Source organism: Nipponia nippon, unplaced genomic scaffold (genome assembly GCF_047370975.1).
Source record: "Nipponia nippon isolate SJK-2023a ecotype South Korea unplaced genomic scaffold, ASM4737097v1 scaffold_1, whole genome shotgun sequence".
Taxonomy (NCBI): Eukaryota; Metazoa; Chordata; class Aves; order Pelecaniformes; family Threskiornithidae; genus Nipponia; species Nipponia nippon.
Window position 1 is genome coordinate 80,914,178 of NW_028262290.1, and position 26,010 is coordinate 80,940,187.

At 35.7% G+C, this 26,010-nt stretch overlaps 1 long non-coding RNA gene across 1 annotated transcript; it reads left to right on the top strand.

Moving 5' to 3' along the window:
• The first annotated feature begins 869 nt into the window (after positions 1-869).
• LOC148057438 (uncharacterized) lies at positions 870-25,723 on the top strand. The gene is made up of 4 exons (XR_015699766.1): positions 870-1,045; positions 20,600-20,649; positions 25,198-25,478; positions 25,591-25,723. It is a non-coding gene; the product is annotated as an uncharacterized LOC148057438 (long non-coding RNA).
• The last annotated feature ends 287 nt before the right edge of the window (positions 25,724-26,010 follow it).

Here is a 26,010-nt window from a genome sequence, read left to right on the forward strand (position 1 = left end):
GACAAGACTTTGGATTTTCTGGGCACTGCGTGGAGACTGTTTCTGACCCAGGACTGCAGAGGCCCACTACTCTTTCACCTTTCCACATTCAAAGGTGCGGGGCAGGTCTGGCTGAGAAATGCATGTGTTCAGCTGCAGCAGAGCACCAGCTTGAACTGTGGGCTTATGCACCTTGGCCACCCTAATATTTTCAATTTCAAATGTCGTTGCTCAGTGCAGATCTACCAGAAAACAGCTGCTCAGATATTTCCCAGGGCAATCAATCCATATGTAAGGGAATCTGAGGCCTCTGTTGGACTTTTCTCTTTGGCATCTCAATGATGGATGAAAACACATTGGATGTATAATGAGGACTGTTTCCAGGAATGCTTAACTTTGCTTTTATACCCTGCTGGACTGAGGATGGGCAGTGTGTGGGAGAGCAGAGCCTGCTGCAAGGCTGCTCCAGGCAGAGGAAAAAATCGTGATGACACTCATGTCCATGCTGCCCATAGGGCTCAGGTTCCAGCAGCCACCCCTTTGCCTACATCTGAACTTCTCCGCTCCAGAAGTAATTGGTTGCTTTGCCTCAGACAGTGAAATAAACTGCATGCATTGGAGAGTGCTGAGGTATCAGAGCAGAACAGCAGAGAAAAGAATTCCCTCAAAAGAAGCATTCAAATAGACCTTGTTACTTCAAAATATAAGTCCCGACTCAAGGAAGCATCTCGAAAGTGTTTAAGCAAAGTTGTAAAACCCATTTTGCTGGTTTTGAAATGGATAGAGTTAATTTTCTTCGTAGTACCTTGTATGGACTATGTTTTGGATTTGTGATGAAAACAGTGTTGATAATACAGGGATGTTTTCGTTATTGCTGAGCTGCGCTTACACAGAGTCAAGGCCTTTTCTGCTTCTCAGATCACCCCACCAGCGAGTAGGCTGGGGGTGCACAAGAAGTTGGAAGGGGACACAGCTGGGACAGCTGACCCCAACTGACCAAAGGGATATTCCATACCAGATGATGTCATGCTCAGCATATTAACCTGGGGGAAGAAGAAGGAAGGGGGTACGTACGTTCAGAGTGATGGTGTTTGTCTTCCCAAGTAACGGTTACGTGTGATGGAGCCCTGCTTTCCTGGGGATGGCTGAACACCTGCCTGCCCATGGGAAGCAGTGAATGAATTTCTTGTTTTGCTTTGCTTGCATGCAAGGCTTTTGCTTTCCCCTATTAAGCTGTCTTTATCTAAACCCATGCATTTTCTCACTTTTACTCTTGCAATGCTCTCCTGCCTTCCCACTGCGAGGGGAGGGAGTGAGCAGCTGTGTGGTGCTTAGTTGCCGACTAGGGTTAGGCCACAACACCCATACATCACCCTCCTGTTCCCTGCTTCTTCTAAGTAGGTGATATTTCTCCTTCAAAGACTAAGAAGGAAGGCAAATAATTTATTTATGATTTTTAAGCATTTAACATCTACCATTACAGTAATGATGAAATGTGGTGTGGAATTTATACCTAACAGAAAATTAGAAGGCACTTTTAATCCTCTCTACAGGTCACTTGCATTTAAAATTATATCTTGTGTCAAGCACTTATACTTCAATATCTGTTTTTGACAAGCACAATTGGCTTTTTGGTGATGACATGTAAGCTGCTCTTCATTTTAAAGAAACTTGCTTTGCTCTGACATGGGGAGGCGGAAATTGTATCCTAACAAATTCTGTTTGAAAGAAAATTGTCCCCCCTCCCCAAATCTTAATTCAAATTTTAATGCCTTTCTTTACACCTGTATACATTAATTAAAAAGCAACAGAGACAACTCATTTCTCATAACTCACTGAAGGAGTATCAACGACTTTTAGCTGGTTTCAATGCTTGTTGAGAATAGACCACTAGTTCTCACAGATTTTTGTTTAGGAATTGTCCAATGAAACAATTTTCATTTTAAATTTAGGGATTATTGTGCTCATGATGCTCTGTAGTTTGACTTCCTTTAAGATACAGAATATTAATCAGTGCAATAAATGTCAGACATCTTCTGCCATAAGGGTTATCTGATTATCACAACTGTACAAGGTCAAATTCTTTCATTTGATGGATCTGACTTAATTTACATGTGAAATGTTTTGTCCCAGTTGTAACCCATTATAGCTGAGAATAGGAATAAAAATTACTACATTGTTTGGTACCTGTATTTGCCACATGCAATTTTACCATTTACCATGGATTTACATATCCATACCTAAATTTCTCTGAAAAAAAAAAAATGGAGGTCATGTATCACATAAAATTTCTCTGTATTGTTTTTAATCATCAAGGGTTCTTTTCAAAGAAGACATACCTCAGAAGCAGATCTGTGTTTTTTAGTTTTATTGCTCTTCTGAAAACTGGTAGAAGTTGTGGCAGCAAAAAAGTGTTTTCCATTGTGCCATTTTGCTTGTTATATAACTTATTTCTGTTGGTATGTAAACCAATGTTTAGCATTTCAATTGTTATTGTCTAAAAGAAATGTTAATTCTTTGCCAATTATTTTAGTAGCGAGACATGTTTAAATAATATTGTTTATTTGTGATTGAAAATTAATATTGCAAAATAGAAAGTAATCCAGAACACGGTAATTGGGAACAGAATCTCCCTTCCTCTGCATCTTCATTTTTCAATTATGAAATGTGGCAATTGATTAGAATTTTGTCTAATAGCTTTTTATCTTTACTTTTGGAGTTTAAAATGAGTGAAATAATGCTTTGCCTACTTGTTCTTTGCCTTCAAAGATAAAAGATGTTTTATTTCCTTTATAGAACATCACAAAAAGAAAGCAGATAATTATACCAAACAGTTATGTAAATCCCAATAGAAATAGTAAATCTGCTGTTATGAAAGCATTCAGTAAGAAGTTCTTGAATTCACTGGAGACAACGGGTTTTCATGTCTTTACAAGTTAAAGTTATACAAATGTCCAATTAGCATTATGAAATACTATTTTTCTTTTATTTTAAAAATAGTTTTTAAGGTTTTCTTGTCTGATAATAATGAATGAGATATGTATATAAAAATAACATAGTGTAGGTGAAACAAAGCAAGTGATGTAAGTTGTTAAAAACAGTGAAAAGAAAATAATCTTCAAAGATATGAAGAGGAGCTTTCTAGCAATGCCTCTCACAATGTAAATATTCAAAATAATGGGGAAGGTAAATGATGCTTCATTTTAGGAAATCTTTAGAGGCATTATTTTCCACTTGTTATGAATACATGCTGAAAATATTACTCTGTGCTTGCACTGACTGAGACTTGCAGGAATCTGAGTTATATTCCCCATGAAGCTCCTTTTAAAGTTTTTGCTGCATCACTTCATCTTTTTATGAACTAGGTTTCTGCCTGTATAGAGTCACGAAAGGGCTAATGCAGATGAGTGAAGATGTCTCAGAACTCAAGTTATTTTCAAGACTCAAAGCTCTTAAGTAAAAATAAAATAATGTGTGTTAGAAATACCTCTGCTAAGTCATGTTTCCACTTGCATAGTACAGAATGGAGGGGAAGGTTTTTATGTAGCTGAAAAAAGAACTCTTTAATACAACTAAGAGGAACTCACAGGGAAAATATTTTTCAAAGGAAACACAAGATTATTGTGTGAATTTTTAGTGACATGTCTTAGAACACACCTTTGACAGTTCAATGTTCATGATCATTCTATGAATTTCATATTTTCATAATAGAGATAGAGACAAGAGAAGCAGTGACTGACTTCAGAAATAAGTTTTGGATAATTAATGAAAATAAACCTATGCTTCAAAAGTACAAGGAAGAACTGAAGTTTCATTTTATATAATTTGTTATTTCCTGGAAAAGGAGGACCAACAATTTCATGGTCCTAATTTAATTCTTCAAAACTTAAATTTAGCTATTTCAGTAGTAAAATAACAGCTAGGCTCTCCAGCTCTTTTCCTGAAAAGAAAACAGAAGTGTCACTGTATAGTGGTATGAGATGGAAGAGCAGAAAGAGCTGCAGTGGAGATAAATCGATATTAATGCTAGTAATATCAACATCTTATTTTTGCACTTTTACCTGAAGTATCTGGCAGCAAGTAAAATGGATGTTTTTAATCAGAATTATGACAGATTTACATTTGTTTTCTGTACTTGCTGTCAAATTGTGAGAACAACATTTCTGTGGGATATGTGAATTCTGTATGAGTATCTCACATAATCTGTTTACTTAAATGTTTTTGAATGAATCAAAGTTATTAAAGTTTTATAATATTTTCTTCTTGAGATAATGACCATATAATTACAACAGCCAGTTATGTAATTATATTTGTACTTGAGCTTAGATTTCGTGTGAGTGGATCCAGTGATTCAATTTCTCCTACGTGATTATGCAGTGTCATAAAAACTCAAATAAATAAGCTGCAAAGCAAAATGTGAATAATGTAAGTTATTACAAAGAGAACTTGTTCAGTCCAAAGTTGCTTAATCATCATATGCTTGGTTTATTACTGTACTTTTTCCTTTTATTACTCTCAAGAAATTAGAACAAATATTATAGGCTCTTAAACCTCTGATTTATTTTATTATATAAACAACCCTACATTTCCATAGTCTGTAGATTTTCATTATTAAGCAGCAGATTCTTGGACTTAATAAGAATAGTTTATTGAGAATATCTTCATCAGCCCTCCTATTGATCATGCACTCATGTTGATCGTGTTCATCAGCATATTGCAAGAAGGCTGTACAATAAAGAAAGATGGTGAGAAAGTCACACTTTCATTAGACAAGTGTAAGAAGCTGTGGGGCATTCCTATATAAGCCACAGAAATTAAAAAAAAAAAAAAAAGTAGTTATATTCTGTAGGCAGCATTGGCAAAAATATCTCTTGTTTCTTCATTAAATGAAATTATTTTCATTTGGAAGCAAGATTCAGACCCTGATTCCTGAAGAGGAATGGTTTGTCCGAGGCTCCATGAGCAAAGTAAATACAAAGAGGAGTGGAGTTCTGGGCATGCTAAAAAAGCAGACAGGATTTTTGGAGATAGTGCTTTTGGACATGACAGTTAGTGTTTGAAGAAGACTGGTTTGGTTCAAATGCCTGTCACAAATGAGTGGTTAGATTGCTTAAAGAAACACCATTAAAGATATTTGCAAAAAAGTGATTTTAATAGAAATTTATAAAAGTGTGGTTTAACAAAGTTCAATGGCAAGGTTCACTCAGTTACTTATTAAATGAATGGAATATACATAAAGAAAAGAAAGAAAATAGTTAGCAGCAGTTTAAGGTCTATTCACTGTTAAAGAGAGAATCGCAGGAATTTAGCAACAATTAAATATTGGTTAATTTAGCATCTACCAAGTGATTAGATAGGATTTACTATAATATTTGAATCAATTCACACACACAATATGCACATAAAGGTACTGTTAAAAATTTCCCTCGAGTTCAGTGAAATACTTCCAATGATTGTCTCAACAGGTGAAGGTTGAGCCTCAAGTAGAGAAGGGGCCCTGGAGTTCAGTCCAGGTCCCATTGCCAGGCCTCTGTACTTTGCAAACTTAGGAGTCTGCAAACTCTGAGAAGTGTCCCACTCAGAGGGAGATACTGGCACAGCCTGCTGCGGTCCAGGAGAGCTCAAAGGGTTTCCCGTGGTACTGCTGTTTTATATGGTCGTGAGATGATTGACTTCAGGCATCAGTAGATTTCCATCCTGTCATCACAGTCCACGTTGGTAATTACTGGAGTTCTCAAGAATTCCGGTACTGCTGGTACAGATCCACCTGTACAGATTGTCCTGGTTTCTGCTGGGATAGTTAATTTTCTTCCTAGTAGCTGGTATAGTGCTGTGTTTTGGATTTAGGATGAGAATAATGTTGATAACACATTGATGGTTTAGTTGTGGCTAAGTAGTGCTCACACTAGTCAAGGACTTTTCAGCTTCCCATGCTCTGCCAGGTACACAAGAAGCTGGGAGGGGGCACAGCCAGGACAGCTGACCCAGACTGGCCAAAGGGCTATGCCCTGTGACGTCATGCTCAGTATATAAACTGGGGGGAGTTGGCCGGGGAGCAGCGATCGCTGCTCAGGGATGTGCTGAGCATCTGTCAGCAGGTGGTGAGCAATTGTACAGTGTATCACTTGCTTTGTATATGTTGTGGTTTAACCCCAGCCAGCAACTATGAACCACACAGCCGCTCACTCACTCCCCCCCAGTCGGGTGGGGGAGAGAATTGGAAGGGTGAAAGTCAGACAACTCCTGGGTTGAGATAAGAACAGTTTAATAATTGAAGTAAAATAAAATAGAATGATAGTAGTAGTAGCAGTAATAATAATAATAATAATATAATACAATAATAATGTACAAAGCAAGTGATATACGACACAATTGCTCACCATCCCCTGACTGATGCCCAGCCTGTTCCCGAGCAGCAATCCCTTCCCCCCCCGGCCAACTCGCCCCAGTTATATACTGAGCATGACGTCATACGGTGTGGAATAGCCCTGTGGCCAATCTGGGTCAGCCCCCCTGGCTGTGCCCCCTCCCAGCTTCTTGTACGCCATGCAGAGCATGGGAAGCTGAAAAGTCCTTGACTGGTGTAAGCACTACTTAGCAACAACTAAAACATCAGTGTGTTATCAACATTATTCTCATACTAAATCCAAAACACAGCACTATACCAGCTACTAAGAAGAAAATTAACTCTATCCCAGCTGAAACCAGGACAGTATATTATTATTGTATTATATTATTATTATTGCTACTATTACTACTATTCTATTTTATTTTACTTCAATTATTAAACTGTTCTTATCTCAACCCACAAGTTTTCTCCCTTTTACCCTTCCGATTCTCTCTCCCATCCCACTGGAGCTGGGGGAGTGAGTGAGTGGCTGTGTGGTGCTTAGTTGCTGGCTGGGGTTAAACAACAACAGTCCTTTTTGGCGCCCAACGTGGGGTATGAAGGGTTTGAGATAATAACAAATTAACCAGAGTGTATTAAGGAATTTGTATCTGTTAACAGTTGCCAGTCATAATATTGATTCATCTGTCCTCAGTATTAGTCTACCTGATCTGCACCATGCTTTTGTTTTTGCAGTGTGTGTTAAAGATTGGTGTTGGGTTTTGCAGTTTGCTGTGCTCTGCAGTGATTAGTGATGTTTTGCCTGGAAGATTTGTTATTAAAACACTGACCTTGAGCATTATCTGGTATTTGGGTTCTGTAGTGAAGCCATTACTGTACTTCAGGTACCACCTCATGGAGACAATTAGCAATTATACCTCTTCCTCTGAGAGGTTTTTATGGAGGAAATACAGAATGGCACCTTTGTTGCTTTCTTCTATGATGTTTCCTCCTTCATTACAACAACTTTTCAGTATCTTGAACATCCTTGCGTAGTTAAGATATATCTATTGGTAGTTCTTGGGAATATTGTTTCAGTTTTGTCTAAGGTTAATAAGCAGTTTAAGAATATCATCCAGAGATCTGCTCCAAGGCTGGATACTTAAGAGTGGCAGGGTGTATGGGATAGTATGGGTAAGTACCTAGGACAGTGGGCACCTCCAATGTTTTGGAACTTTGCCCCTGAACAAGTGCAGAATCCTGAAAAACTAGTAAAGTATTTGGAAAAAGTATGTTGTCACCCTGGCAACTCCAGAGAGACACAAATCACTGCAATGTGCTGGGGCCTGGCCCATGCCTACCGAGCCCTATTCAACACTATTCAGAACCCTCAGGTGGAAGAGAAGGTCTCTGGATCTACGACAAAACAACAGACGCTGCAGCTGCACCAGCCCCTGCAATAGACGCTGCAGCTATGCCAGAGAACCAACCTGTGCCAGTACCAGTTGCCCCTATACAGAAGAAAAAATACACAAGAAAATCAGCTCGTTTAGTAAGGGCTGATGATGAGCCACGGCCACCATGGGAACAGGAGGAGAAAGAGGCAGAACCCCAGCCAGCCACCCAAGTTACGACCCGGATAAGATATGTTCCAAGGCTGTCAGGGAGCGACTGTTTATTCCTGGTATGGTCAGTGCTACTCCCACCTTAGCTATGCAAAAGTTACTCGCACAGTCAAGGGACACTTAACCTCCAAACTCATTGCACAAAGCCCAATTCTTGACAGGAATTCCTGAGATTGTAAAGTGGTCCAGGAATGGCGCGGGGGGGGGGAAGCACCACCACACATGCCAGTAAGAGGAAATATTTTTTCCTATTCCCTTTCTCCTTGTTCAACATGGACATAGGAAAAAAGACATTACAATTAAACAAAAAACTTACAAAAAAAGAATGAACAGAAACAGAGTTTGAGGATTCTATAAACAGGTCAGAAAAAGGAATGCCAAATTTCTTTGTTCTTGAAATACGTTATCTAGAAGCTGAGATACATGAAGTCTGTTCAGCATGTGAAAAATGTTTAACTGTTCTACCAAATCTCTACAGATTCTTTAGGACATCTGCAGCCCCATAAAGGGCATAAAATTGATTTACTGCTCCTTACATGGAAATTTATTTGAAAAACAGAGCAGTATATTTGTTCTTAATATTTTGGAAGTATAATGGAAACATTATTGAAAAAAGATGAGTCTTAATTCTTCTCTTTTATTTCCATTTCTGTCATCTATGATTTTGGAAAAGTCTCTAACTGATGTTGCCTTAATTTAGGTAGCTGCAAAAACTGATCATATTCAAGTATATACATTTGTCGCTGAGCTGACCAGACTTTTATCAAATATTCTTCTGGTTGAGTATATCCATTATTCAGATGGAATTTTTATTCCATGTTATGGTAGAAGTTTTAAAAATGCTAGTTAATACCCATAAGGAAATGGAATTCTTCCCATAAGAAGAATACTGGTAAGTGGTAAAGTCATCCTCCTTACGATAGAAAGTACTGAAAATAATTACCTATATGTTACTTATTTAAGTCTTTATCATTAGCATTTTAATATTTAAAATGTATTATCTCATGCTGGTTTTTCATATGTTACATTTTGAGTGTTTGACTTTGCAATTTTGATTAATGTTCTTTTAAGATGCTTATTGTTGTGGTATTTCCCATGTTTTAGCAAAAGCTGTCTGACAAAAAGAAATACCATGAATTGGCATCAGAATATCTAGTATCAAAGCCATGTGATTTTCTAGGAATATTCACCCTTGCTACTGTGCAAACTAAGTTGTTATCTGACTATTGGACCAATGGTAAAGACACATAGGAAATTCTAATCATGGGAAAACTGTTCAGTTCATGTAGTTTAAACAAATCAGGAGTGAATTGTTTTATTGATTTCTTAATGATACATAGTTAACCTACAGTCAGTGGATCAGGATCAACATCAACAATGCAACAGAGAAACCATGGTCCTAGGGACTTGCAAACTGTTAATAAATACCTGCAAATTGCTAAGCACACTTCTATAATTATTCTCAGAAAGTTCTAATCTCACACACACACACAGTGATGGCAAACCTCCCTCCCCTCACAGGCAAGGGTTAGTTCCCCACTTTTGGGACTGTGGTTTTGCCACTTGCACGCACTTCCTGTGGGAGACATGGATGCCCTCATTTGCGTCAACATATGCTGTTCCCTATAACCCACGTGTCTTGAGGAAAGCACCCTGAGAGGTCACACTCACATTCCTGGCTTCAGAGGTGCTGCCCTCCAGGCCATCTTGCCGAGGAAGCACCTCCACAATCAATTCACAGCCATTTGCTAGCAGCAGAAAAACAAGGCTCAGAACCCCCTTGCAATAGCACTTTGCTTGAAAACCTACGGCTTTAATGAGAATAGCTGAACAGAAGGAATAGCTGACCATGAAGCATGAGAATAAACAGCCTAGATTTCTAACATAAAGCTTACAAAAGTCCACAGGGCTCTGTGGCAGCTCCGAAGTGGGTACTGAGGACATTTTTATGCTGGTGACAGCTGAGGAGGATGAAGAATAGGGAAGCTATGAAAGACATTGCTGTTCGATTCACTTGTAAACATGATGTGGACCCATCAACGCAGCCTTCTTTTGAGAGAAACTCCTTCTCTCCTTCTGACCACTCAAGTTCTTGCATGCCATCTGTCCCAAGGTGGCTAGTCCCCCTCCTCCTTTCCCATGCTGGACACTGCAACACTTCTCAACCCCTTGCCTCCCTCCCTGTGTCCCAGTCATTGCCACATTCTGCTGTAAGCTTCAGGCCTAGTGCAAGCTTTGAATTAGGCGGTTTTGCTGTGCCAGTTGCTAGGATATCAGGAAGGATTGCCTTATGGCATTTTGCTTTCCTTCTTTTTTAGCTCTTTTTTAACTCTTTTTTTTTTTTTTGTCTTTTTTTATCCCAACCCTTTTAATCCCTTTCAAAGAGTGTATGGGGTGGGGACAAGAGCCATCTTGTGTGGTGTTGCTAAAAAAGCTTTCATTTACAACCAAATAAAATTAGGTTCCCCTTTCAGTTTTCCTTTCATTTTCTTTCCATTTTTTGAAGTCCTTAGTTGTGTGCATGGGAATATGTATAGAAGTTTTGTTTATTTTTTTTTCTTTGTGCCTAAATGTTCCAGTCATTTTAGGACCTTTTGCCACTTTAGTCACTGTCACAGGTTGGGAAACACTGACTCACTTTTACCTGAAGTATCTGGCACCTGGGTAATTGGGAACACCGATCTGAGGTTCAGCACTTGCTCGTTTTCCTGTCCAGAGCAGACACTGGAGGGAAATGCTGTTTTCCTGCTATGGCCTTGTAGAGCAGTGGAGAACATTCGGGTTTTTTGACTTTTTAGCACTGTGAGCTGAGAAAAGCTGGCATGGGGTCAGTATGGACACAGCCATCTGAGATTTAAACTGCTGAAGTCCAGGAAGTCATTCAGGACGGTGATCTGCACTCTGCTTATAATTGAAGATTTGATTAATGATGATTGGACTTTAACAAGGTTAGCAAAAGATGCAAAGGCCAGCTCCTGGCAAGATTTCAGTTTTCTCCTTGGACCGCAACGGTACAGAAAAAAAGACATCACTTTTCACAGTAGGAGAACAAACAAATTTTTTTCTACACTTAGTCTTAAAACTGCAAGCCATTTCAGCTGCACTTGGAAGCATTGCAGAGCCTTATTTGCAGGCAGTGTTATCTACCACCTGTAATCACATGTAGAGTGTCTTTGTTCTGTTCATTTTTTTCTGTCGTATTAACACCTTTAATTGGCAAACCACGCAATTTCCTAGCTTCAGCTGTATAAGCCAAGGAAGAAACGTTGGTAGTGAACAATTTGTGACCTTCTACCAATAACTGGAAGTGTTGACATCAATTAAAGGTCAACATTTTAACCTTATGAAATCACCTGCAAAATTGTCAAAATAAGATGACTGAGCACTCAGTCATTTCAAAGGCTTGTTAGAAATAAAGGACTATAAAGGACCTCCTGCTTCAAAAAGTACAATCTCATGCTATATGAGAAAGATTCATCATAGAATTTCCTTGATTAATTTTGAGTTACTCTGAATGTACTTCTCCATCTTTGTAGTGGTAGTGTAAATGTAACAATATTTTTTAAAATACATATAAATTAAAATATTAAAAAACACTACATTGCAATAGAGTTTATTTTATTTTTATTCTAATGTTCTGAGTAATTAAGGTAACTTGAAAAAGAATAATTTAAAAAAGCCTGGATTTTTACTTTAGAGTTGTGTTGCTAAAGAAAAGTAATTTTCCACGTGCTGTATTCTACAACTCATTTATTCACCTTATATACAAAAGTATGAAACATAAATGCTTAAATATCAATTTTTAAAACATTGACATTTTGCAATGTCTGGGAAAATAAATTCCATTTTACTCTATGTAGAACAATTTGACATAAACACTCTGTTTAACAGACTTTATTTTTTAAATCTGCATACTTAACTTCCATTTGGGGTCATAGTATTGCAATCTACTGCAGATAATACATAAAGATATATTTAAGAAGGACTTTGTATTGTGGTAATATTGTAATAAAAGGAAATTTTAAAAGGGAATAATACCGTAAGAAAGACAAATATTTGCACTTTTGCCCCGATTGTCAGAAACATCTATCAGCATTAATTTAATCAATGGGACTAGTTTAAGTTCATGAATGTGAAGAGAATACTTATTTCTCTTGCATCATTAGTATTTCAATATTAAATTATTTCAGATGTGTGAAAATGGCTGAGGAAAAGGACATGAAGCATGGTGTGAAAACTTAGTATTGCTCCCTGATTGCATTCACAAGAAACTGAATAGACTAACATTGTTGCAGTGCTTTTTCTCTGGGTTCAAAACTGCAAAATCAATTAAGTTTATTTACCAGCATGCTCAAATCTACTTAACTATTGCAATGGATAGTAATTAAAGTATGGATCAACCAATATAGTTACGGAGTTTGAATCTTAACGAAAATCACAGGTAAAAGTACAGATACAGTTACTATGCTTTTTTTCACATGTCTTAAGATTATATTTTACTGGCACAATGCTTATGAACTCTCTCTATAGACAACAGGACAGCCGTCTTGGTCATATTATTTTCCAAGACTTTTTCAGATATCATGTGTTTGTTGACTAGTTTTGTAAAATCCCACTCAATATCTCCTATCTCAAAAAAAAAAAAAATCACATTTTTATTTGTCACACTAGGCACATGAAATCAAAGTGCTCAGGAATGGGAGCTCAGTTCTGAATGGAACAATACTTCAACCCTTATTGCTTTCTTCTAGTAGGAGCATAATACAACAATAGCGGTACAACGCCTTTCCCATTCCAAATGTACACAATACCAAGATATACCAAGATTACTAGCTACTATACTGGCATGCCATTATATAAGTTTTCTTCTGCCTTCTAGAATTAATGCCCATCAGTCATAAGGGTATTTATTACCATGTGACCAATGACTTTATGTGGGTCCACTGTCCCTCTTCTTCCTTATGTAACTAATCTTTTGTCCAGAATATTTAAGAATACAACAGTAGTGATAAATAAAACAGATAGAGAGACAGGCAGACAGAGATATATTCAGCATTGAAAGTTAAGTGATATTAATTCTGTCTTTTTCACTCAAAATGTGTTGAAGAAACTTAGTTCTCGGTTGTCTTCTGAACTCAGTCAAGTCAAATGGTAGAGGATAATATTTTTTCCTACAGTTATCCTTACATTGTGAATTAAAAGTTGTTAGAACCATCTCTGCATTAAGAGTAAATGGTTAGTCACACACCATGCGTATTCTCCTTCTGCATTGGACATGGAAATGGAGATAGATGTCAGCAAAAAGATAAGTAAATTAGACGTCCTGCAGGTGTTGATTTGTTTGGGTTTTTTTTCCATTTCTGTACATATCCACGTAATCTATTTTAATCGTATAACTTGATCTATGTTTTAAAGGTTATATGATTGGAAAAGAAAAACCATCCAGCCTATAGGTATGTGCACAAAACTCAGCAGTGGAAATTATTCTTCTTAAGATGTAAGAATAGGAGTTTCTATCAACAACTTCCAAGGCTGAGAATCAGTTATTAATGAGAATATAGCTAGACAAAATTCAGAGGAAAAAATTCAATCTTTACTAGCCTCCTAAAAGTAGGTATAACTAGAGAATTTGGAATAAATGAGCTCCAGCAGTTAAAAACATGTATTGGTTAACTTGAGCATCTTGTTGTTATGGTGATTACTAAACACTTACTGTGATATTGCATCTAGAGTGTTTATCCACTCTTCTAAACAACCTTAAAATCTGAGCACAGTAGAGAACTGATTTTAAGGTGCTGTCCTCAGTCTTAAAAATTTCAATCAAACAACTGTCACATGCATGTAGAGGTGCTTAGAGTTTTACTGTCATGTAGCTGATTGCTCACCAAATTGCTGAACAACATGAGACAGCTATGGCAAATTAATATGCTGCTTACTTATTTTAACTTACACACTTTCTTAGCTTTGGTATTGGTGATGTACAAAAAAAAAAATAGACAAGTGACTGCAACAAGGACTATAGTAACAGAAAGGTAGATTACTGTTAAGAGGAAAATATGTGTACATCACATCTTGGGAATGTAATAGAATTTTATGTAGTAGACATACAAATGTGTAACCACACTATAAGAAACTTGCTTTATTGCTACATTTAAAATTTGGAGGAAGAGAAATCCTAGAGATGCTATTTCATTTATACTATGTAATAAATATGTTTCTAGCAAGCCATAAAAACTGAAATGAAGCTAAAGTTTTAAAAGAAAACTGATTGTGGAGTGGTGCACTTTGCACCTGAAAGAAAATATTAATAAAAAAGAAACTGCATTTAAAGACAGAAAGACCAAAAAAAAAAAAAAATCTGAGGTATGGTCTCAGAGCTTTAATTGCTGTAAAGGAGTACGATTCAGCAGATTGTAATGAGACCATGCTGATTTCTACCCAATAAAGATTTGCTACATAAAGTTAAGTACCAGGTTGTCACAGAAAAAAGGAAAATGCGTCTCTTCCTACAGCTTGCCTTTACAGGCAGTCAATAGTCAATGCTGATGCTGAGCTCTATCTGAAGTATGACAAATAAACAGTCTAATCAGCTCCTTTTAAAGAAAGTGAGAAGACAAAAATTGCTACTCTTTCAGAGTTATGTGCTTTTTGAAGCATATGCCTCTTGAATTTGAGAGTTTTAGCATGCCTCCATGCTTGAAGGGTACCAGTAAGGGCAAATACAGCTACATGAGGCAGCTGGTGAAGACAGTTTTCAATAACCAGCTTTTCAAGAGCACGTATCCCTGACTTTTTCTTTTTTTTGTTGTTTTTTTTTTTGGTTTTTTGGGTTATTTTTGTAATTTCAAGTGCTTGTCGTTCTTTTCTAGGTGGTTTCAATGCATAATTTTATTGAGTCGTAAGGACCACTGAGCACAAATGCATGGCCAGAGCAATGTCTGGTATGTTCTCTTAAACAGTAGAGTTCTGCCCTTTTGAAATCACGACACTTGAAACAGAGTAGCAAAGGGAAGCACAAACATTACCTACAATTCTCGTCTTTTTAAAGAGAAAGCTATTGTTTTTTTAGTTATAGCCTAAGATACGACAGATTCTTCTGCGTCCCAGTTAAAGTCCCGCTGTGTGCAACACTGATGTAAAAAAGGGCTTGTATGTACCTACTGGTAGTTTTATTTTTAAGTGTTTGAGAGAGATACATAATTTCCCTTTACACGGCATGTTTTCTTGTCCTTTTCCTACTCATTACTGAACATGTCTCAACATATTATTTCAAATATTCGCTATCAACTTGAAAATGTGCATACTTCTATTTGTAAATTAACTAATATTCTTTACTTGTACAGGAAAATTTAAATGAAATTTGAAGTTGAACCTTAAAGGAAATCACAGATCAGGAGATTTCTTAAATCTATTCAGAGTAGCTTATAAAAGGCAGGTCTGCTTACAAAAGGGCCAGTTAGGACAGGAATGGACATAAAAGCTGATATATATTTACAATAGGAGATATAAGTTAGATCTAAAGATAGAATATTAGCCTGTTTCCTAATACAAGGTCCTAAAGAAAATGCACCTGCTTTATAGCATCTCTATGCTATTCCTCACACAGACAGTCCAGGACCAGCGCCTTTTCAAGTTTCTATTTGACACTAACCCCTAGAATTTCCCGTAACTCAATTCCTCCCCCCCCCCAAAAAAAAAATTAGCTAACAAAATAACAGTGAATTCACTGACAGAAACACCTTCAGAACAAGAGTATTTGGGAGCTAACACATGCCAATGAAAGTAGACCCTTCCTGTTTTTCCCAACTTTGGCATTATTTTTTTCTGATAAGGGCTAATATTCACTTTTATGGCTAAAGAATGAATCACTTGCTTTCAGTCATTTTATTCATAGTGCAGCAAAGAATGAGCTCAGTTAATAAAATAGTTTCTCCAAGAGTTTTCAATTTCATTCTTTCTTAAAGAATTAAGAATCTTATACTTTAAAAAATAAAGATCTTTGAATTGCAGATAGCAGAACACCATTCTACATCTGTTTTTTTGCAAGACTGACAAAATGAGGTGTGTTCTGTAAATATGAAAATTCAGCAAAATGAAAGAAAATGTAAAGCTAGGAAACAAATTTACTGTGGAACCTGGAAGATCAAATGATGACTTATCCGCATCAAAAATTGTTGCATCATGCAGTATATGAACTCAGCAATTAGCTAAGAGCAAATGTTCATTCTCATCTTTTCTTCAACTAATGGACCGAGTTTTGTATCCAAAAGTTAACAGTGTCAGTATCAGATGTAAATTATATTTAGTCAGGCTTCAAACCATAAGACTATGGTATACTTTTATGTAGAGATTATATTCTTAATCTGTTTCCATTGCTGTCAAGGAACAATCAAGCGGACAATCAAGGGTTTGCCTTTCAACTTGTTCTGGTAGCAGAAATATTCTTCTATTTCCATAGTTACCCTGTGGTCTTGGAGGCCCCAGATATACCTTTTTCATCCAAGACTTCATTTTCTCAACTGAGAGAGAAGATAACATTTCTCTGGCAAAACATATTACATCAATTACTGATAAATCTCAGAAAATACTACTTAATTTGCTGTTACAATCAGCCAGTCTGTATGAAAGACTCGGATTAATACCACAGTATAATAGTTCTTTCAGTAAAAGCCATTCTGTTATTTTTGTTCTCGCGGTTGTTACAGGGTTTTTCCAACATTTGTTTGCAAAAAAAAAAAAAAAAAATCCTTTCTGCAATTCATGTAATTTCTGCTCATAGTCCAAATCTTCTCCTTTTTTTTTTTTTTTTTTTTAATGCTTGAATCCTAACTTTTGGATAAATTATGCTTGTAATGAGAAACATTTTTCTTCAGATACTAACAGCTTGAGTGCATATAGTTGCAGCTCTTTAGGTTAACCATTTTTAGAAGCATTTTTCAAATATACTTATTTTGCATTTAACTTCAAGGCAATTTGATGTAGCATTGTTACAGGATAATAGGACATTCTGATGGATGCACTTTTTATATTTTTTATCTTTTTTAATAAAAATATGTTTCTTTCAACTGAATTCAAAATTGAAAACAAAATATAACCACCTGTCCCTTTGTGTAGTCTTTTTCTCTGCAAAACATTAAAAATTTCCTGCAATATATTTTACTATGTGCACTTTACCATAGAAAAATGATCAGACAGGTCTAATAATCAGTGTTATCACAATTGAATAGCCTTAAGTAGGTCTGAATAATGCAATTCTATTATTTGCTGTTTGGGTACAGTTCTCAGACTGTATTATAAATTAAAATTTTTTCTTAATATGATAAAAATATACCATCAAATCTTTTAATTTTTAATAACAATAATACCCCTTTAAAATAATTCCCAGCAGAGATATTTCAAACCTGTATTTTTTGTGGACTTGAAGTCAATAAATCCTGATAGCATGACTAGCAATTATCTTCGGTGAGCCAAAAAATGTTTTTCACTGAGCACAAAGTATCTTTCCACTTTATTAACTAACATCACTGTTTTTCCCAAATGATTAAAAAACAACAGAAGCCATGACATTCCATACATTTGCAAATGTCAGAGAATATGGAGTGGTAATAAAAATGTGCAATTTGTAATCAAATCTATGACTAGTTACAGAAGGTTTGCCATAGACTTATAGAAAATCAGGTCTCAACATTCTTACATTTGACTAAAAGAAAACCTTTCAAATTTCAAATTTCAAATCATATTTAGAACACTTTGTTTTAACACAATCACATAATTCTAGTTAATAAATTTCAGCATCAAGGCTCTTACCTTTACACTTCTATAATCAATTTCCAAAAGAAAAGATTTTCTTGGGATACTTAGAGAAGCATATTTTACTTTGCTCAGGAAACGAGGATATGAATCTTGTATTGTTAATTTGCCTGGTTCTTGCAATAATGGTTGTCACCACTCTCAGTAGTTCCACATTCAGACATTCTTAGCCCTTAAACTGCTATGTACCTAAAGTCTGGATGTTACTTTTAGCTTGAAATACTGATTTCCTTTTTTTTTTTTTTTTTCTGGGAACAGATAGTGTTTATTGCTATAGTGAAACAAGCAAGTAATTTAAGATACATACAAACAATAAGCGTTATTTATGTTATAGAACTACAATGGCAAGTTGAATAAATTCATCCATGTAGGAAAAGGAATATCCCTTTTCATATTAAAATGTCAGCTGGCAAGTTCAAACCCACTGTGATATCTCAAAAAAACCCAAATTCTTCTGTTATCCTTTAGCAATGAATTGCAAAGAGCCTAGTTAGATTTCTCCAAAATATTACTCTGCTTACCATGTGTGGAGAGAGTTGTTGCTCTTATTTTCTTTATGGTATCAATATGCAGCTTTTCTCTTTACTAAGTGATTAAAGAAGCTTTTCTAGAACCGTCAACCTCAAAGACATATTTTATAGTGCTGACCATTTACAATTTGACTTTGTTTATGTATCTGCTGTTACAATCCAAGCAGTGGTTCAAAAGCTTTTTTCTCTATCATGAGATACAACTATAAAAGCAATATTCTAAGAGGTTAACATCAGAATGAAAACTTATTATCAAATAACTTATTAAAATATATGCAGGTTAAAATTGAGATGCCTCCAGGTCTTTTTTTCTATCTTTTTACATTAAACTTGTTATTGCTTTGAAAACTAACCACAAGTAATGCAGAAAGAACATGAAATAATATTGTGGAACCAGAGTCTAACATCTCCAAATGTAATCCGTGTCTCATAACAATATTTGCTGTTTTCAGGCACAAAGATATTCGCTCAAGCATTTCCCCAAGGATCTAGGATTTTACTGTGGGAACAACCATGTAAACACATGAACCATTAGGAAAAAAAGCTAATCATATGCTTAATGTTTTCTAGGAGCAACAACTTTCATAAGTCTGATTATAATGTAAAGTTACTGTTATCTTGATCAATATGAGAATTGTCCAAGTCATTTAAAATGAACAGAAGATTTAGTTGGCTGTAATTGTATTCAGTCATAGAAATGCTGAAGCAAACAATAAGTTGCATTATATTTGAAATTCAGACATATACACTGGACTCAATTTAATTCTTATAATATATACAAAACATGAAATATTCGAATAGAAGATTCAGGAAAAAAATATACCTGTCAGAAATTGAAAGATTATAAAAGAATAAATATGCAAATGAAAATGGTTTGCTATGGAAGATCTTGATGCAGTGGACAGTAGTACAGTAGAGTAAGAAACTAGAAGGACATTGCACTACTTAGGTATAACTAAAGTTAAACATATGAGCACACTTATAAGACTATGTTACCATCCTTCAGATTAAGAAAAGGAAACATTCTTCTATGTTTGGAGACACACAAGAAACAAAATTTAACAAAAGTGAATTTCATACTGAAGGGTACAGCCATGGATCACAAAAATGCAGAAAAGGAAAACAATGGTATTTGAAAGGCTTCACAGAGCAGTTTGCTATTCATACTGATGAGCCTGAGCTGTTTCAAAGACTCCACCTCCAGTGTGTACACACCACACCGCAGTCAGAGAAGTAAAGCTCTGTCTCCACCTGGAGTGGGAACCCAGAGAGTTCATCAGTCAGCTCTGACAGAGTCCTTCCTTGTAAAATGTGCAAAGCAAGTGTCTTAGAAGTACCTTGTTTTTCTTCAACTTTCTCCTGAGTATATTAACTGAGGTTTTTGCAAGTATAGACAGATACTTTTCTCATGGTTCTGTTTCTTGATATTTGCTTAAGAATCATTTCATTTTATACCTCCTTAAAAAAGTAGAGCACTATTTTATTCAGGCTTTCACACTATCTTCCCTGAAATTTCCATGTATTTCTATTTATAATTCAGATTGTACAACAACTTTCTTCTCAAACTAATAAATCCAGTTAGAAACAAACTAGTCTTTTACTAAACAAAATGAAAAGAAGAAACAAAACCTTATCTTATTTATTTACGCTTTGAGAAATGAGAAAGAACATAGTAAGCCTATGAAATGTGTTTAATTCTGCAACCAAAGTGTGTCTAGAATGAGAATATGAAGGTGTATGTAATATCAGCAGAATGCTTATAAATACTTACTCACTATTAGAAAATCTTGTGATATTAAGTGATGTACTTTGCTAAGAGGTGAGTCAGAGTGAGGGGACCTAAAAGCAAATTGTTTTCATTGTTCTTTAACCTATGAGGAAGAAAAGCTGTGTTATAAAATTTGCTTCTTAAAGCTTGATATATTATTTTAGTTGGCTTTTTGAGATTTTTTTTCTAATTTACATGTATGTTTATGCAGGATTACAGTTGTTCAGATTAAAATACCCCTCTCTTTCTAAAGACTGGAAGACTTCTTAAAGTATTATATTTCCATCTGTTTCCATGTAAATTAAAGCAGCATTTACAGGAGTACTAAAACTGATGCTTGTAGTTTAAAAAATGCCATCAGAAGCAAGGGACTGAGGTTACAGGGATAACAAAACATAACCTAGACAGCAATTCTGTCTTCATTTAAAATCCTAAAATATCCTTCTGCTTTTGAGGAGTACCTTATAAGAAAAATTAACTGTGATCATCTGTTTGCTATAGGGCAGATGAGTTTTGGTCAGAATATATTTTATTTTAATGTTTATTTTGTGTTATTTAGTACAAGATGTCTCTTTAGGAAATGAGTTGTGCTACAGCATTGGTTTTAAGGTAAGATATTTTATTTCTTTATACTATGTTACGTGAATAAATGAAAACTATGATCTTATTCAAAACTAATAGAATTAAAAATGTTGTGGTGTGCTCTTCAAAGACATCTAGCACTTAAAATACTGAGGGCTACTTTAAATCCAGTTCTTCATCCAAGTGCTCAAGGCACACAAAGATCTAGTTAGTCTGAAAAATACTTACCAGATGCATGTCTAACCTTGGCCTGGTATTCTGCAGGATTTAGTTCTTGTGGAGAAAAATGTAATTTGCCTGATTGTCATAGATGCATAAAGACTTAAATGTTAGAGAACTTTGATATAATACTACTAAATATCAATTACCTTTGTAAAATGATACTGGAACTAAGGTAAAACCAATTAGGATATATTTTCTTAGGCCTGTCAGTGTGAACTAATGAGTTTCTGCTATGGCTTCGATTACTTCATCAGAAAAAGACAGATAACTTAATAGTCCATGGAAACAAATGGATTGTTCCAAAGTTTCCACAGAAATACAGCGTTAATTCCTTTGTCACTAAGCAGTGTCAACAGATTCCTTTGAACAGGAGTCAGTACTGATATGAATGAAATCTAGTTCACCCAGGTAAACTAATGTTGTTACTTTCTGAACACAGAGTGCCAGCATGAAATTAACCAGATAATTAACAAATTTAGCACTTTACAGAATCATACAGCTTTCTAAGAGGATCTATTATTGGATTTGTCCAATTGTTAGTAGCTTCTTTACACAGTCAGGAAACTAACATGATTATACCAAAAGCACAGCCTCATTAGTCCCCTCAGGGAATGAATTAACCTGTTTTATCTAGGAAACTGCAATAATCTTGCTGTGTTTAATATTGCCACGTAGGTCCAACAAATGTAATGAATGATTAAGTTTTGGAAAACCCAGTAACACATTTATCTTCTGTCTGAATGAAAGGAGAGACTTCAGAAAGTGAGAAAAGAAAAAGATGTTTCCTTTCAAAGGGTGAGACATACGAAGATATATAATTTCCTTCCCACATATTATTAAGAGTTTCACAGAATTTTATTACTTAACTTCAGCATTTGTCACATTCATAAATCAGTGATCCAAATTCATGGAAAGATAACTGATTTAATCATTTTGCAACATCAATTTTGTGTTCTTCCTAGAATGTTTGACTTCACTGGGGGCAGATCTTAAGTAGGAAACAAACTGTGAACAAACAATCCCTGCAAAACTGTACTTTGGCTAGTGTAGCATGCTGTAATATCCCTTTTTTCTTCTGGGCAAAATAGACTATGATAGGGCATTCATCATTATTCAAAAAAAGTCAGGGTAAGCTTAGCAGAGGATACAATGAAAAGTATGTCTTTAGTTGAGTGCAGTGTGGAAAAGTCCAAACTCTGAAACCTCAAACCAGAAGCAATACAGTCACATCAGCGTAAAGATGCATCTTCTGGTATTTAGTACTAGCAGCCTCCTGCCCAGGCTATACTGTGTCACAATCCTTTGCTTGGCACCAGCTCAGATGTCACCATGCTGTGCTTCTCCATGTATGGTAGAGGCAGCACAACCAGCTCTGACTGGCAGCACAAATGCTGAAAGAGATGTGGATCAGAAATAAAACAGGGAAAGGAAGAACTGAGCCAGAAGACTTTGTTGGCTTGTGAACAAATGGCTGTGGAGGGGAAAATGCATTTAGAGAAGAAATGAAAAGGTTTCTAAGTATGGGAGCAGCAAGCTTCACAGATATACTCCCAATTCAGAAAATCAAACTTTAGCCAAGAGCTCATTACAACCAAGAGGTCTATTGGGACCTGTCACCTCTTTGACAACTGATGATGAGGATAGCATTATTAAGTCAGTTGGCATGCATAAGGCTCCAGAAGCTTTTGCTGGATTTATCAGCATCAGGCCCATGCTACAGGGAGCTACTGTCTCCTTTACAACAGTTTTATGAAATAATGAGGTCAGTTTCATTCTGATGCTTTCCCAGCAATTTTTGGCAATCCATTTCTAAAGGCATATAAAGATGCAATGCAGCATAAATTTTCTATGACTGAATTCAAAGAGGAAAAATCTGACTCTTGGCTCAGACTAACACATTTGTTGTGTTAGTGACACAATGACAATAAATTATTACAATATTTACAGGCAATTCATGTTCACCCATGAAAAAGTTCAACTGCCTTTCTTCAGGATATTCTAGTATGGCATCATACAGATAAAACTGTAAAACCTGATACTCTACCTGACAGTGTATAAATGCTCCTAGTACGAGCAAATTGTGATGTAAAATGCTGCCATTCTGAGGTTGTATTTTTTTTTTTTTTAAGTTGTAATCACATAGCCCTGGTAAGTTTTTAACCAAATACAGGAAAACAAACACTTCAACTACTTTTTTCTGCTACATGGAAAAATAATATCACTTACCTTTAAACTGCATTAAAATCTTGTTTGAATCATAGAATCTATGAACTTACACTAAGAATTAAAATGGCCTTTAGGTTTATTTACATCTGAAGTCATTTAGTATCAACAAAATTCAGACCTTTTTAATTCTTCTTAAGAGCATCCATTCAGAGAGGAATTGTTTAGCTAATCTTCTTTTAATTCATACATCAACAATTTGAATTAAGAATCTTTATGCCCTTTAATTTTATATGCAAATATATTTTTTCTTTCATAAATTTAAAAACAACCCAATGAACCACCACTCAATAACAATATTTCATAAGCACAAGACTTTCATAATAGGGTAGTTGTCTCTACTATAATCTAAAAAATTAATTCAATTAACTGAAAATATTGTAGAGGATTAGTTAATCTGCACTAGGCTTTCCTCTGTAGACACCTTTTTTCATAATTAAAGTGGCCTCATTTTAGGTTAACCCAAATCACAAATTTTAAGTATACTGAGGTCATTTTAATTCTACATGAAAAAAGTATTATTCAGACATTAAATGTAGTTTAACAATCTACTTTAAAAGTTCATTCATATTTATTTACCTGAGTGTGTCTGTATTTATCCTTAAGTTATAGGATAAAAATTGAAAAACCTAACATCTGCTTCTGAATAAAGTCACTATATGAATCAAATACTAAGATTCTAAGATAACAATATATAAAGCTTTCTAAAATTTTTGAGATGTGTTATCAGTTTATTAACTTGGGTATCTTGATATAAAAGTTTCAACTCGAGTTAAACATATATACATTAATATCAAATTCCCACCAAACTTCATTTTTTCTCATGTAAGAAAATCTTTTCATAACCCTAAAAACTTTAAGAAAATGTCATTTCTTCCATACAAATGAACGGCAATTTCTACAGTAACTTTATATGTGAGTAAATCTCAAGGACTTATAGAACTAAGCAAAATATTAGCTACAAAATTACTTTCACTAGGCTGAGTTCTTCCTTAACGGTATTTTCAGGATTGCAGATATCTGAAAGAAATTATGTATTCACTTTAATTTCTAGAGCCAGTGTGTTTTAGTGCTGCAGACCCAAAGCTGAATTCTGATCCACAAATTTGTCGGGATTTCTGGAGGTGAATTTTCACAAAGAGCAGAATCCGGCATTGAATGAGGCAGAGGTAGCAATTTACAAAGGGAGAAATGAGCCCAAAACAGTGCTAGCAATAAAAGCTCCATTAGCTGAAAACTTGTTGTGTCATCTCCATTACAGAGTTTACAAAAACAGTAAAGAAAATTCTGTGACTCAGAGCTCCACTGCTATTGGCTTTACATAGTAGGCTGAGGTACAATTTTCTCAGTCACAATCTTTTTCTGCAAAGAAAAATAAGTGCAGTACCTGTCCTCCCAACAAGAGTGATGACCTCTTCCAGGGTAGACTCATTTGTTCATCATGAAGACAGCAAAAACAGCACCAACTACTTTGCCCTGTTGCAAAAAGTAAAATTGTCATTTTAGTCACAGTCAAGGAGATAGCAACTGCAACAACAATCATAAACTCATCTAAATAGCGTTTTATCTGAGTTATCTACTTAATAAGATATATAGTTTATCTAGATAATGAGTTATTACTTAAACAAGCAAACCCAAAGGAATAGTAATGCATGTAAAAAATAAAATATGAAACGTTAAAAAAATAATGTTCTTAAGAATAACTACAATCAAATTCAGTATCTATCACTTCCAATAGAAACTTAAGGACAAAATTCAGCTTTGAGTAGCAGGTTTGCAGGTAATACAGAAGGGCAAGCCTCACTTATACCTTCCCTAGCAAGGTCTCTGCCTCAGTAACTCTTTCACACTGCTCTACATTGATGTTTTCATCTTTTACAACTCTATTGGGAGACTGTTTAGCATGAGAGTGGGAAGTGATGTGCAGCACTTTTCCATTTTGCATTCCCTTAAGACTAGGCAAAACTTATTGTCTCTCATCAATCTTGATTCATGTCCAAATGGCAGCCCTCTATGATTCAGAAGTAATTCATTCATATCACATCTTCATCTGCCCATTGACATTAATATCTGTTTAACATTCAAGAAAACTAACCTACTAACCTGCTGAAGTTTCACTCTTATTTGCAGAGCAGAATTAGCGTCTTGGCAGATGTTTGTCTGTAATACACACAAAAACTGAAGCAGACAGCACCTCCTTCCTCTCTCTGGCTGCTGCCTAATGAGAACAATGAAATGGACATGATCCAAGCTCACTCTTCAGGAACAAGGAACAACATCCCATGCGTGAAACACAGCATCTCCCAAAAAGAGTCAAATGACTTAAAGCCGCATGTCCTTAATACTTACAGGATAAAATCTGAGTTGCAGCAGTGGATGAAGACCAGAAAGTGTTGCAGGTGTTGTTTATGGTAAGACTAAAATCACTTCATGTAATTTGGAGTATAAGTCTATCAAAATCAGAAAGGTCTTTCCAGAGAAAAACACAATTAAAATAATATTAATTCCATTTACTGCCCCCAGCCAACTCTTGGAACTTTTGGTAGGTCAATGTACAGTGGGAAGTGATGCACTCACTCAAAGGACTTCCTCTACATCTGTACTCATTCCCAGACATCATCATAACTTCTTCTCAAGACTTCAACGTGACAAGTTCCTGGATGTGCAGAAGATCATGCTGATAAAGTGATTCACTAACCTCCACTGTGAATAGCAAATACATTTTACAAAAAATAAATCAGAGATATTCCAATAGAACATAATTCTTCACAGTGACATAGGTTAAGCACAGGAAGGGGTTGCAAAGAGAGACTCTGAAACCTCTACCCAGGAGGATTTTCAAAGCTCAACTGGATGATACCTTGAACAATTGATATAACTCTGAATCAAGCCCTGTTTTGAGCTGGGGGTTGGTAAAGACGACCTGCTGAGAGCTCATTCAAG